Source organism: Uloborus diversus, chromosome 6 (genome assembly GCF_026930045.1).
Source record: "Uloborus diversus isolate 005 chromosome 6, Udiv.v.3.1, whole genome shotgun sequence".
NCBI lineage: Eukaryota > Metazoa > Arthropoda > Arachnida > Araneae > Uloboridae > Uloborus > Uloborus diversus.
The window spans coordinates 49,510,384-49,525,196 of record NC_072736.1 but is presented as its reverse complement, the minus strand read 5'-3'; positions in this window follow the sequence as shown (position 1 = coordinate 49,525,196).

The following is a 14,813-nucleotide window of genomic DNA, read 5'->3' as shown; positions in this document are numbered from 1 at the left end:
TATTCGGGTTACAGTTTTTAAAACCTTTTTACATGTTAATGTAAACGCTTCGGATCAAAGTTCCTGCGACGTCACGAAATTTGTACGGAAGAATAAATAATAATATTCCGAAAAAATATGACACAGAACTTTCAGATAAAAATATATTGTTTTATCTTGTTCTTCCCTCTATATCTTCTATTTTAGGTCACTTTCTCACGTCACAGTGTGAAAAATTACGGAAAAACAAGTAAGTTAACGTTCTATTCTTTTCATTGATGTTCACAAGGTGTATTTTCGTATTAAATCAATAATATCCGACAATTCTAAATCTATTTTTTACACTATTTCAATCCGTGTTCAAGATAGAAGTTTTAACTTCGCAATTTTTTACCAGGTGGCGCCGTTGGGGATCTTTATTCAGTAGCGTTGACCACTTTACTATGCCTAGACACCAATTTTTTAAAGGTGCAGAAGCCGTTCCAAATTTATTTTATATACCTGTCGTATCATTTTACAGAAATTAATAGACTCTTTTTAGAGTCTATTCTTACCTGCAGGGGACATCTAAAGACTTATCCGCTACTTACCGCAAAAACTTCCCACTTCATCCAAATTTTGTAATTTGATTGAAAAAGTAAAAGAAATCTAAATTCGCTCCACTTTTTCGCTCTTAATGTGTAATATTCCAAAATTGAGAATAACTTCATTTTATATTATACCAGAAAATAAGCAAAGAGAAACAAAGTATATTTTTTAACTCCTTACAAAATTTATCGCATCCAAACAAGCATTATGTTCTGCTTTTGACTTGGCAGTTTTAAATTGCTACTCATTAACGCCGCATTACGTCTTTAATCTTCATTCTTAAACATTCTTTTGACGATAAATGGTTAATTTATTGGCTGTTATGCTCCTTATCAAGAGGAAAATTCAAGCCACAGCATTTAATCTCGTCGTTTAGTAATACATCACAAAGGACGTTGAAACCTTTTTACAAAATGATTTGAAATAGTATGCCGCAATTTTTTGGCCTTAATTATTGGATATAATTGTGCTCTTTCTTTTTTGCAAATTTGTTTACCTATAAAGATGAACTCCAGCTTTACAATTTTAATAATACTTTCAAAAAAGTATTTCACGTTTTCCTTTTTATACTAAGACTCATTTCATCATTTATACAAAAAATCTTGAATTATGTTTTCTTTTGTTTCTTTGTTTGTTTTTTCAAATTATTTATTATTATTAGGAATATTTCATTTTTTAAGCTGCACTTTTGTTCAATAATTTGAATTTACTTTTTTCCATCTTAAATGATAATTGTAAAAATAAATAAATAAATAAATAAATAAATAATATATATATATATATATATATATATATATATATATATATTGAAAACATATTAAAGAGGAAAAAATTGGAATATCAAAAACCACAAGCCCAGAGATGCGCAAAGCAGCTAAACAAATATGCCAGGTGAATGTAAATATCAATAAAACAACAAGAAGACAAGGCTACATGATAGATAAATGACAGAGATAAAGCCAGTACTCTTCAGCAGTGGAAATTTCATCCTATGGTCGAAAGATGAAAAATTTTAGCCTTGGCGTCTTATGTCAGAGACGAAACCCCAGTGCTCATATAGTTTTAGGTCTTAGTTCTAAAAATCTGCATTCATTTTTTGCATGTGGTGCGTTTCGCCCAATGTAATTCTGAACGTTTCCTTTTTTGGAACAGGACATCCTACACTTATCAATGTTGTAATCTCATCTGCTTGTTGTTATATATATATATATATATATATATATATATATATATATATATATATATATATATATATATATATATATATATATATATATATATATATATATATATATATATATATATATATATATATATATATATATATATATATATATATATATATATATATATACTACATAAATTTCTCAAAATAGTGATACTTCATTATAGTTGTCTATTTTCGTTGGATAAGTCATAGTTTCGCCTCATTGAATTATACCGTATAATTCCTAGTGATAAGCTGTTGCTTTGTTAAATGTTAATGAATCAATTCCAGAGATACCTTTTCAAACGGAAAGCGCAATTGTTGGATTACATTTTTAAAACATCCGAATGGTTCATTTCCGAAATAATTGAATGTCATGAAGTTTTAGAAAATACAATTAGCAGACCTTATAAGCACAATACATTGTGAGCGTCATTTAAATTTTTCTTATGTATGCTTAGCGGGGGATTAATAGGGAACCTTTTAAAAATTTGTTGCACCTTTTGAGAACATAATCTGCTATTGTTGTTAAAACAAACTGAAATAGAGAGAAAATATTCTAGTTTGCTATAAGGCTGTCAAATGTAGAGTGAATGCAAACAAAAGATATGTTTATATTTACTACAGCCTTCAGATAACACATACAGATCAGGTTCTCTTTAAAGCTGTGTAACTGTATAAAAAGTTCAAACTTTTTTTCTTATCTCTGTAAAGCTAAAAAATATATATATTATTTAACTTCAACTTCTCGTATTGAAGTATTCGTTTTGTTAATTTTTCAGACCAATAGTTTGTAAGAAATAATTAATTATTTTAATTTAACGCTATCTAGGGACATCTGGATACCTTAAAGTAAAATGATGAATTGATCATTGAAGAAATCCCTTTTCTAATGAAAAAATAAATAAAAAAACGCTGGCTCATTATACAGCATATTTGAATAAATCATTTTTATTTGTGTCCATAAATCTTTTATTTTTAATCGGAAGTCAGAACATTAAAAACTCGTCTCACCAAATTTTGCGTAAACATTGAAAAATAAAAATTTTAATTTTAATTGAGATGTTCTACTGACAGCAACATTAATTCTATTAAAACCTTCTGATACTTATAAAAGTATTGTAAAATTATGATCAGTTTTGTTATCATTGCAATGCATAGTTTTAGCTTTACAATTTAGATGGCTTTTCAGTTTTAGTTACAGCTTTTCGTGAATCAGTAAATACGTTACATTTCTTCACATTGTCACTTTTACTATGATTTCCTTTCACCTATTGTGCTCGTGACTTGAAATTTCTTTTCAGTCGTCCACTGGTGTCCATCAATGCCAGTATTTATATATGATGAATCGCTTCATAGGAAACTGTTCCCGTCCGGATATTTCATTTCTGGATCACGTTATAAATCATAGCAGATGATGAACTGCAGTTCGGAAAAATATGTCATCCTTTGTTATTTTTGATGTTTAGATTTTTTTACAATATTCGTATTTTATTGCTTACGTAATTGATTTTTAACGTATTGTTGAGTGTCAAAAAATAAAGAAATGTATGGATGTTTTAAGGACGTAAATTATGCAGGTTATTGATTTTTATAAGTTTTAAAAAGCAGTTTTATTAATGCCCGACATTGTTTTTTTCTATACCATGAAAATATAATCGTATCTATGTAAGTATGTATCTATGTCAGCTTATAGGTAGCTTCTGATTAGTTGTTGAATTAAAGCACAGGTGTCTCATGATCTACATTTCGAAAAATCAGTTTGTCTTCAAATTTGGCTTTAAAAATAACTCGTCAAATATATGCCAATTTGACGATGTCTCTTTAATTTTTCTCTCCAAGCTTTTAGATTTTAAGCAGATACGTCGCCGCTCTAAAATGGCTGCCTAAAAAGGCCATCCTCATGAATATAGAAACAAAATGCTCGTTTATCATTAGATAAGAAAATTAATTTATATTTCAAGATCTGGGAGAAGTCGTTTTGATTGTTTACATAAAATGAAATATGTTTAAAAACAAACCAAATTATATTTTTGTTGATTTTAAGAAACTGCTTTCAGAATACTTTAAAGTGTCAACCAAAATATGCTTAGGCTTGGTTGGTTGATTGAGCTTTGACAGTTATTTGTTGAGTTCGTAAGGTTTGCCAGTCTCATTCTCCATGCACAGATTCAGACAAATGAAAGTCCATTTCAAATGTAAAGTTAGAGAGTTGTTTCCGTGGCTCTATGGATGAAGCTCCGCTTTCTATACCGGAGGTTGTGAATACGATTCCCAGCGGTTTCCTGGGTGTTATTTCATCCTCTTGCGCATTAAATTTTTCTTGCGTTGTCTTATCTGCAAATAAGAAAAACAAGTCCTACCAGAAATTTCATCCACCTTTCCTTTATGTCTACTAACTCTGAACACATCAGCAACAACAGTTGCCTTATTTAAAATTGGTTGCCTTATTCGGACATAGCCTTTATTTTATCGTCTGTCCTTTTTTTAATTTTCACATTCAACGTTCTTAACTCTTTTCAGCATATGAAAGTTATTTCTTTAGCTATGTTTATTGATTGTAGTGTAAGTTTATCATTCACCAGCCTCATATTTTGGTACACTTAGGATGTGCGACTAATTATGTTTATTTTGTTGGACTTTTTCCCGTCACATGGGTGAGTTTTCGAATTGTAATAACTCTCTTTTTAACTCCTGTTTCTATTTTTAAAATACAGTTCACACTGTAAAAAAAATCTGAAACGTTACTGAGTATTTCAGTGCAACGTTTTGGGATTTCAATGGTTTTTATACACTTCCTGGGAAAATCAAGTATCATTGTAAAAAAGGTTCCTAAATTGTTACAGCTTGCACGAATTCAGACTTCTCACTGTTGTGTTCCCTGGAGAGCGACCGCTCTTTCAAGACGACAACGCTCATATACACACTGCCAGATGTGTCCAAGAATAATTCGAAGAGCATGACAGTGAAGTTGAACATCTCGCCTGGCCCCCTCATTCTCCGGACTTAAATATTATTGAACATTTATGGGAATATTTAGAGTCCAAACTTCGTTCTCGATTTCCACCTTCATCCAGACTTTCGGAATTAGAGACCATTCTGCAGGAGGAATGACTTAATATTCCTTTAAATGTTGTCCATGACCTTTATGCATCTATCCCCCGTCGCATTCAATCTGTTCTTCAATCAAAGGATGGTCCAACCCCCTATTAATAAATATTTTTCCTTATTTCACAGGTTATAGGTAGCTTCTGATTAGTTGTTGAATTAAAGCACAGGTGTCTCATGACGTACGTTTCGAAAAATCAGTTTGTCTTCAAGTTTGGCTTTAAAAATAACTCGTCAAAAATATGCCAATTTGACGATGTCTCTTTAATTTTTCTCTCCAAGCTTTTAGATTTTAAGCAGATACGTCGCCGCTCTAAAAAGGCTGCCTAAAAAAGCCATCCGCATGAATATAGAAACAAAATGCTCGTTTATCATTAGATAAGAAAATTAATTTATATTTCAAGATCTGGGAGAAATCGTTTTGATTGCTTACACAAAATAAAATATGTTTAAAAACAAACCAAATTCTATATTTGTTGCTTTTAAGAAACTGCTTTCAGAATACTTTAAAGTGTCAACCAAAATATATTTATACTTGGTTGGTGGATTGAGCTTTGACAGTTATTTGTTGAGTTCGTAAGGTTTGGTAGTCTCATTCTTCATGCACAGACTCAGACAAATGAAAGTCCATTTCAAATGTAAAGTTAGAGAGTTGTTTTCGTGGCTCTATGGATGAAGCTCCGCTTTCTATACCGGAGGTTGTGAATACGATTCCCAGCGGTTTCCTGGGTGTTATTTCATCCTCTTGCGTATTAAATTTTTCTTGCGTTCTCCTATCTGCAAATAAGAAAAATAAGTCCTACCAGAAATTTCATCCACCTTTCCTTTGTATCTAACTATGAACACATCAGCAACAACAGTTGACGAGGCATGTATCTGTACTTTAGAGCCAGAGGAACGTAAGTCACTATACTGTCTGACCATCGATTACATGGAAAGGCTAATATCCGGTTTATAGGCGGAAATGGACGTATCTATTAATTGATAGGGATGTTAGTTGGTTTGTTTCAGATGTGCACTTTTGTCTATCTATTACTTAGCCTTAGTTTTGTAAAAATGAAAATTTGCTCACAACAACATTTTTTAAGTCTGAAGTGTATTCGATCTATATTCTCACGGCAAAAATTAATTGATTTATTTATTCACAACAGAGTTTTGATCTTACCATTTTGCTTTTACGTTCCTGAACTAAATTAAAATATTTTATTTATTTATTTGTTTTTGTTGTTTCCATGGTAACTGTTTTTGTTTCCCGTTATTTTATTTTTGAGAATGCAATGAATGAATAAGGCACTAGTAAAATTATAAAAAGCGTGCATCAAAATCCCGTCGTTATTTTCCCTTCTCCCCTACTAGACTCATTCAGATGGAACCGTCTTTACTTGGCAGATTGCCAAATTACACACATTCCGTGGTTAAACAGTATGGTGAATTTACAGTAGAGAGGAAAAAAAATTCGCGCATGCGAAGGATGGGACGCGCCCTTTTTTAAGCAAGGTAAAAAATTTAAAAGGCTTTTTTCTTAAGAATTACGTTCACATGGATCGGTGCAAAATAAACTTCTATACACAATGCCCTAAAAAACAGAAAATGGCAATTTTTGGACTTACGTCTTTATGGCTCTGAGTTACAGAAATTACAATTAAGCAATTTAAACAAGTTGAATTCAGAATGGTTATGCTTTGAAATTAAAAATTAAGACCTGCTAATGAATATTTTCTGTTATTGCAAAAAACTTTCGTTTAAAAAAATAATTACATTGATTTTAAAAAAACGCACACACACACACACTTAAGTTCAAACAAAAAAAAATGTATTAAAGTTTTTTTACGAAGCAATTTAATTCTTAATCCTTGAAATGTTTTAATGTGTACATTCAAAATGCAAAAAAAATAGATCGTATTTAACGTCAGTAACAGTAACAGAAAACAGTTGTAAAGAGAAAATTAAGACGTTTCTAAAAGCATTTAGTTAATACATCAATATTTAGAAATCTTGAAAAACTAAGAAAAGAAATTAGATAGGTATAGTTACAAAGCACAACACTAAGATTAATTCAATGTAGTATGATCAATACAGCAATATGAAATATTAATCAAATTTCAATATGATGTATTTATTTTACCGATTTTTTAACCTGAAACACATCTTTTTGTACTCGTATATACTTTTCCCTTCAGGATAAAGTAAATCTTAGTTTTCTGGATAACTTCTATCCACTGTTAAGGTATTCAAAATGCCTTTCTTTTCTTCTGTGATAATACAATTAAAGTTGTCATATAAATTAAAACCAAAATGAATGATTATGTAATGTCATTAAATGCTATCTATAGCGAAGCATAGAATTTTATGACAAAAATGTAGAAAAGAAATACATTAATTTCTACCTGGAAAATATCACGAAAAGATATCTTAAATAAAAAAACAGCCTACTTTACACATGAAATTAAAAAAACAATAATAATATTTAATTTTTCTTACCGTTTGAGGTTTTTTACAAATAAAAAAAAAATCTTTAGTATGAAAAGTACCAAAAAGAAGAAAAAGTCTTTAAGAGAAAAACATAATATACACAAAGAACATTTATTAGTATAAACACAAATTATTAAACATTTTCTTTGTAAGACATCAACATAAATGTATGAATAAAATCATTGCCGTTAAATATGCTTCGAGTGATAATTCTTTAGTTTAATCTACTCAGAGACTATGTATAAGAAAAGTGCAGGAACATTTATTGTTTTCAACGATTACCGATCAAAGCATAAAAAATAAAACTGCTTTCTTAACTCATAAAAGCAAAAAAGTCATGTTTCCGAATTTACAAAACGTTCATATAAATAATAAGTATATCTGACAATTCCATTTTGTGAAGTGGAAAATGTAATTTAACATAATGCATAACAAACGAGAAATGGCACACTTAATGGCATGTCGTAATGTTAAAAATATTTTCCAATTGTTGTAATGCGTTAACTCAAAACTTGAGATATTTTCTTTTCTTGTTTTATATATTGTCTTAGAAAACTATTCTTTTCATAAACATATTTTATTGAAAATATTGCTTTCAGAAATAATAATGTGGGTGCAATTCGTTTGGACATATTTTACAAAGTATTTTCTTTTTACTTCTGTATTCAATGAGTTAAAAAAGAAAAAAAAAACAATATTTATTGTGTGTAAGATCAAACAAACTTCTAACGATGTTTAAGTTTTGTTTTAACTTTTATCGTTAAAACGAAATGCACTTAGATCATTGTTTTAAGCTCTGATGCTTTTTATTTTTTTTTTCGAAATTTTTTAGCTCCTTATGTTTGTAAATGCGAAGTAGGTTTCATAAGATTTTTTACTAAACGCAGTCTACTACTCGTAGTCCAAAAGTGAAATAGTAAATTTACTAACAAGCTTGTGTATTTTTTAAATGCTACTGTTTATAAGTAAAAGGAGTCAACTACTTTGAAAATCGCTTTCAGTTGTTAACGATAAGATAAAAACTGATTTTTAATTCATAAGAAGAGAAGAAAGAGGAAGAAAAAAACTAGAATATATTTTATAGTATGGTCGCAAGCGAAGTTCTGAGACGCTATATACATACAAAGCCAGAAACTGGGGTAAATGTATTACATAAAGTCTATTTTATGAAACATTTTAGTTTTTAAGGAACCTTTGAAGTGGTTTTCAAGTCTTGTTTTTCCTCACATGAACTGAGCATAAAATAAGAAGTGTTTGATAATTTCCTTCTTTTTTTTCTCAAAATTATTGCTATTTTACGATTGTTTTAAACAGTTAAAAAGAAGCATAAGCTTTGCGATAATTTTGTGTCAGAGCAATAATTGATTAGAACGAACTTGTAATTGAAATAGCAAGAGGTCTTCAATATTCCAATTGCTACCGCAAAGGACTGTTATCATGGGACTTTTGCAAAAAGATATAGCTGCGATAACAAACAACATTCCACATCGGTGTGCTGAAGTTACGTTGAAATCAATAAGCGTCAGCTTACGAACGTTCTCGTAAACAGCTCGGCATTTCCCTACCGCACGTTAGTTCAAATCGTGGACGGTTCTAACGCAGTGCAAACGCATCATGCCCTTAAGATCACTCTCTTCGATACCACTTTAGTATCTTTGATACAGCACTTATATAAGTGTATGGTCAGCATTGAGCCTGCAATGCAATATTAGTGCAGTTTGCAATTGAATTCAACTCCTCGTTGTTCATAAGTATGTACGAGAATTGGAAAGTTTAAGATTAGCTTTAACATAAAGCATGTAAATCGAAGTTAAATTTTAAAAACAGAAAACGAAATTTAATGAGTTAGGATATTTTACAATGCTTCTACATAACGAAAAGTTATTTCAAGCGCTAATGCATTAGTTGTAAATGGAAAGAATGAGAAAAAATATAGTCTGTTTGTAATGTGTGTGTATCTGTGTTTCCTTACTTCTACTTTATTCATAAATTGAAATAAGTAAAAAAATATTTTTTCTGCAGCAGCTTTAAGTCTGCATGATCAACTGTAAAAAAAAAATCCATGTGCTTTGTAAAGTATTTTTAATAATAACATTAATCCTATGTTGCAATATTATTCTTAAAATACTTCAAAAACACATGTCCTAAATCTTTCAGGATTGTTTTTTCTTCCTCTTTTTTTAATAACTGCAGCTAAATATGTTGAAGCAATTATTGCAACATTGAAACCATTACACCTTATCATGTTCTGACTTATAAATAGATGACTAACCCGTGATAATTATTATTTCTTCCCTCGAAATTAGAGTTGATTTAGATTATTTCTGCCTTAATAAAAAATTTTATTATTCGGTCCTCGAGATTAATTAAAAAGCATATGAAGAGTCAAATAATAGAAGTAGTAAAGATGAATAAGCTGCGGAACTCATTTTCTTTCCATACCAGTTTCCTGATGGCTCCACAAAACTAGTTTTTCGAGCCATTTTTGCCTCAGGAAGCACGATCAATATTCCAGTTAATGATTATTATTTTTTTAAGTCTTGGAATATTGGATTTACACATCTCTAAAATATGTATCGTATCGATTACAAAATGATTTTAGGCTTGCAGCCTTGGGTGAAATTTTGAGTAATTATTTCCAACAGTGATAGCTAAACGAGTTAAAGTTTGCGGTAGGAAACCAAATACTTTCGTTTATTTCACTAACCTAACTAAAATGGCTCTAAAAGATTAGAATTGAATACCTTGTTTTCCGGTATTTAGTTATGAAAACTTATAGGAGGGTACATACAAGATCGTCGATACAGACTTTTTTTTTAATCAACTGATTTCTGTACAAGGACATTTTCTCAAGAGATAAACAATTTCCGCTGTTTAACACCAATGACTCTACCCCTCCCCTTCCACACATTTTACTTGCGGACTAAATAAAAATTTGTTAAATTCGTGAATCTGAGAGCTCAGTGGTTGACCAATATCATGTCATGATATAAGAGTATCCCATCCCTGTCAGTACTAAGAAAAAACTATGAAAGGGGAAACCATGGCTATCTTTACGCATAAGTCATTTTACTGTAGCTTTGTACAGCCGTTAAAGGAGCACGAGGGAGGGCTGGCGGATAGCAGATAGCCATAGGGGAAACTATTTGGTCCTGCAATTTGTTGGTATAGGCTGGAGCTGATCTTCTAACCATCATTATTTCATGCTGTCTTGACTATTCATTTTAAATACTCGTAGAAAGAATAAAGACAATCTTACTATCTCGTTAGCGGTAAATTTCCTCAACGATATTTCTGAAAATAATATCGTTTTGCATATGACATGGTATCCATGTTGTACAGATAATAAATTGAATCTGTTATATCGATGCATTGTATTAAATTTTACATTTTCATTTCGCAGTGTATATCAGGAATGAATCATATGGAAAATGAAAGAAAGGTGACAACCTGGAATCCGGCAAGTTGAAAAAAAAACCCATTGTTTAGTTCTAAATGGTGATGCCTACCTCGGTTTAAACTGACGCCACTTGCCCAGCTGGTTTGTGAAGGTCTCTACTTGAGCCATCCAGCTGGAGAACACTGTACTACATCCAGAATTGGCATCACACCATTAGTTCGGTTTCTTTTGGGTCCCCCCTCGTATTAAATATAAATGAACTCTTAAGGATCGAAAAATTACTAGAATTATCTCCGCTGCACACTTTTTGTATCTCAATTGCAGTAAAATGTTTGGTTCTGTTTTGATATAGCCATTACATAAAAGATTAGTAAAACAACTATATCGCAAACTATTTTTAACAACTCATCACTTTTAAATATTCTATTTAATTTACTTTATTGGACGTTGCTAATAACGCCAAATCGCTTTTTTTTTTTATTGAAAATGCTGAAAAACGTAGTTGAAACTACAACGTTCAGACGGATTTTTTTCATCTTTCAGTGAGTCATCATATTAATGTTCACACTTTAAAGCCAATTAAATCATCAATTAACTATACGAGCTACAACGTTATGAACTTTAGGTTGGTACTTTTTGGTGCTTTTGCCTTATCTATCCGAGGCATGTGGACGCAAAAGAGTTCATAAATTTTATTTAAACAAATTTAAAGTATTACTACCAGTAAAGTGATTTAAATCTTAATCTTAAAATTAAAAAAAAAGTTCAGAAAAATTTAACAGTAAAATTCAAAGAAATATCTGCTGTCATATTGATAAATTAATATATTTTTTGTTGCGTAAAACACAAACTTAAGGTAAAGGGCATGTGCTATCCGAAACTGACGTGTATTATTTAAAGCAAGCAGAATTTTCATAAAAATTGGCACTTTCAGGAAAATAAATACTTATTTTCTCTACAATGTATAGCTTTTCAATGGATTCAACAGAATAAACTTACCTATGAGGCAAGTGGAATTGAAGATCAAACCTTTATTCGAATTCCCAAATCGCATTTAATTCCAGGGAGACGTATTGCATTCCTTAGATAGCTTAATGTACGAGAGAGATATAGATTAAATATTTTGAAGAGTAGAATTCCACTTTAGAGTGTATTACTAGGTTAATTAAGGTTGAGATTGCTCTTTAGAATTTGTGCTCAATATACTGGCCCTTGCTTAACCGAAGTTTTATATAACCTTAGTACTTTTAATAACTGTGTCAGATACAAAATTATATGCTTTTAAATGCGACCTGACTTCTGCTGTTGGTATTATTTTTATAGTCACAGTAAACATATTGATTTTTTACTTCATTTTACAAAAAAAAAAGGAAGTATTGTATTCGCGAAAAAATTTTCACTCAAAAATCGGCCTTAATTTCCATTTTTCTCACCCCCAAATGGATGTTGAATTTTTTTTTTTTGACCCGACCACACGTGGATATATGCCTAGGAGCGTACAGACACCCGAAATATCCATTTTGACGAACCCCGAGTTAATTACAACGAATTTTCTCGTGACGTCCGTATGTGTGTATGTGACTCGCATAACTAAAAAACGGTATGTCCTAGAAAGTTGAAGTTTGGTACGCAGACTTCTAGTGGGGTCTAGTTGTGCAACTTCCCTTTTGGTTGCATTCGGATGTTCTAAGGGAATATTTTGCCCCTTTTTGGGGGGGAATTCATAGTTATTTTCGATCTAAACTCAAGTGGTGTTATAGTTTGTCGGACACTTGGCAATATATCGGCAGTCTTTTGGTCGCTAAGTTTTGTCGCCAAGTTGGTTACAAATTTGGCGAATTTTTTTTCTTTTTTTAATTTGGTTTCAAATTGGCCACTTTTGGTGATATTTAGAGAGTAAACAATTAAATCACATTAAAATTGCCAATAATGGGGGAACGACAAAAAAATGGAGTAAAAGGAAGTCATGTGATGCACACATCAGCTCGTTTTCCTTTATATAAAAAATTACAATCTTGGAATGAACTTGACTAAGGGCATTTTCGTGATATTAAGTGCGAAAAGTAATGATTTTAGTAGGTTTTTGCAATTTTATTACCTTTCCAGTATCAATTGAAGGTATGTGAATATTAATTTATTTCAATTCTTAGTTCAGTAGCTATACAATAATGTATTTGTTTAAGGGGTCTAAGGACCTTTCACCTTCAAAATGTTCGACTTTCTGGAAAAAATATATGATATACATAATTTAATTCGGAACAATTTGATGCCTAATTTATTACCATACGCAAAAAACTTTTCAAGTTATCGTAAAAATTCGCAAACTTTCCCCTTAGAGCTTAATGTTAACAGCAGCTGTTTAAGCCTATTTTTCTAAGGTGACGGTTTCGCAGGTTTCTCGTTTTATGTGCATTATATCTCAAGAAGTTTCTTATATATATTTCCTTAAAACTTTATTTGTATGTTTGTTTGGTATATTTTTATGATCTGAACCTAATTGTTTTAATTTTTCAAAAATTTTATTTATAGTTTTGAAATTTTATAAGTTAATATCAAAATTTTGGGTAAATATTTTTTTTAATATTTTCCTTTATTTTTAGTTTATTTTTAGTTTCCTTTAAAATTTAGCTTCAGACCATAAAAATAAACCAAGTTTTACGGAGTTGTTTTACGGAGCTATATAAGAAACTTTCTGAAATATAATGCACGCAAAACGAGAAACAGGCACCCGAGAAAACAGGCTTAAACAGCTGATGTTAATATAAATCTCTATGGGGAAATTTTACCAATTTTTACGATAACTTGAAAAGATTTTTGCGTATGGTAATAAATAAGGTATCAAATTGTTCAGAATCAAATTATGCATAACATATATTTTTCCAGATAGTCAAAAAGTTTGAAAGTGCTGAAACCGTTACGAAAACATACCATATACGCGCGGGACACTTAGCCAAAAAATATTTAAAGCACTTTATCAGAAGTAGGTTTGTAATATAGGAAGTGCAAAGAACGACCTTCGAGAAATGAGAACGTTGCTCCGTCTTCCAATTTTGTGAAATTTGTGACGCAAATTAGGGATGATTAAAATTCCAAGTGGCAAAGCCTGTATAACTAGGTCACGGCGTATTATTTAATTCTATTTTATGATTGCATTGTAGTTGACTATAGTTGATTATGCATTATGCAATAATTATAAATGAAACATTTCATTTAAATAATGTAATAAACATAATTTTAAGATGCTACAGCGCAACTACTTTTTTACTTTAATATTACATGAGACGAAGTACCTTTTCACCCCAGAGTCCCCCGTACCTACCACTATTTGTGGCTTAACCAGTTTAATGGGACCCTGAAGACAGCTCTGATTTTTTTAACCAGAACAGAAACCGAGCAATCCCTGTTCCAGCACCCCCAGAGGTATCGTTTCACTTGGACTTGTGACCACGAGCATATTTAGTATCGACACAAAGTACATATTTCCCTGTGACAAAGTACCCTGCTATGGGGTATTTTTTCACACTTGAAATGCTTAGGGAAAAGAAAATTAATTCATACTTATACATTTACTAAAACGCTAATCATTTTATGTAACTTGTGCAAAAGTATGCAGCATTTTTTACATATTATTTTTGTCACAAATACTAAATAAAACCTGGTAAAAAAATCACATGTGAAAATTATGACCAAGTACCCCGCATCCTTCTAAGCATATTAATGCACCTGTATATCTAAAGTTGTGTCGGATAATTTTGGATTTCACACAAATATTAAATCTATTTTGTTTATTCAATGTTACCGGTAATAACAATAGCAGTTTATTTTGTAATGAATCTTGGCAATCTTACAAACTCCAAATGTGTGTCAATTTATATGGCCTGCAAAATATCCAAGAAAATCAATATTTTTTAAATTCTATTTCCTTGCAATATTGTAAGAGTAGCTTTAAGTACAAAAAGAATACCCCACCCCATTACATAAATACAATATATTCGGTACGATTAAATGCACGTTTTTGTCTTAATCTCAAAACTTAATTAAACTTGCATGAGAAATAGA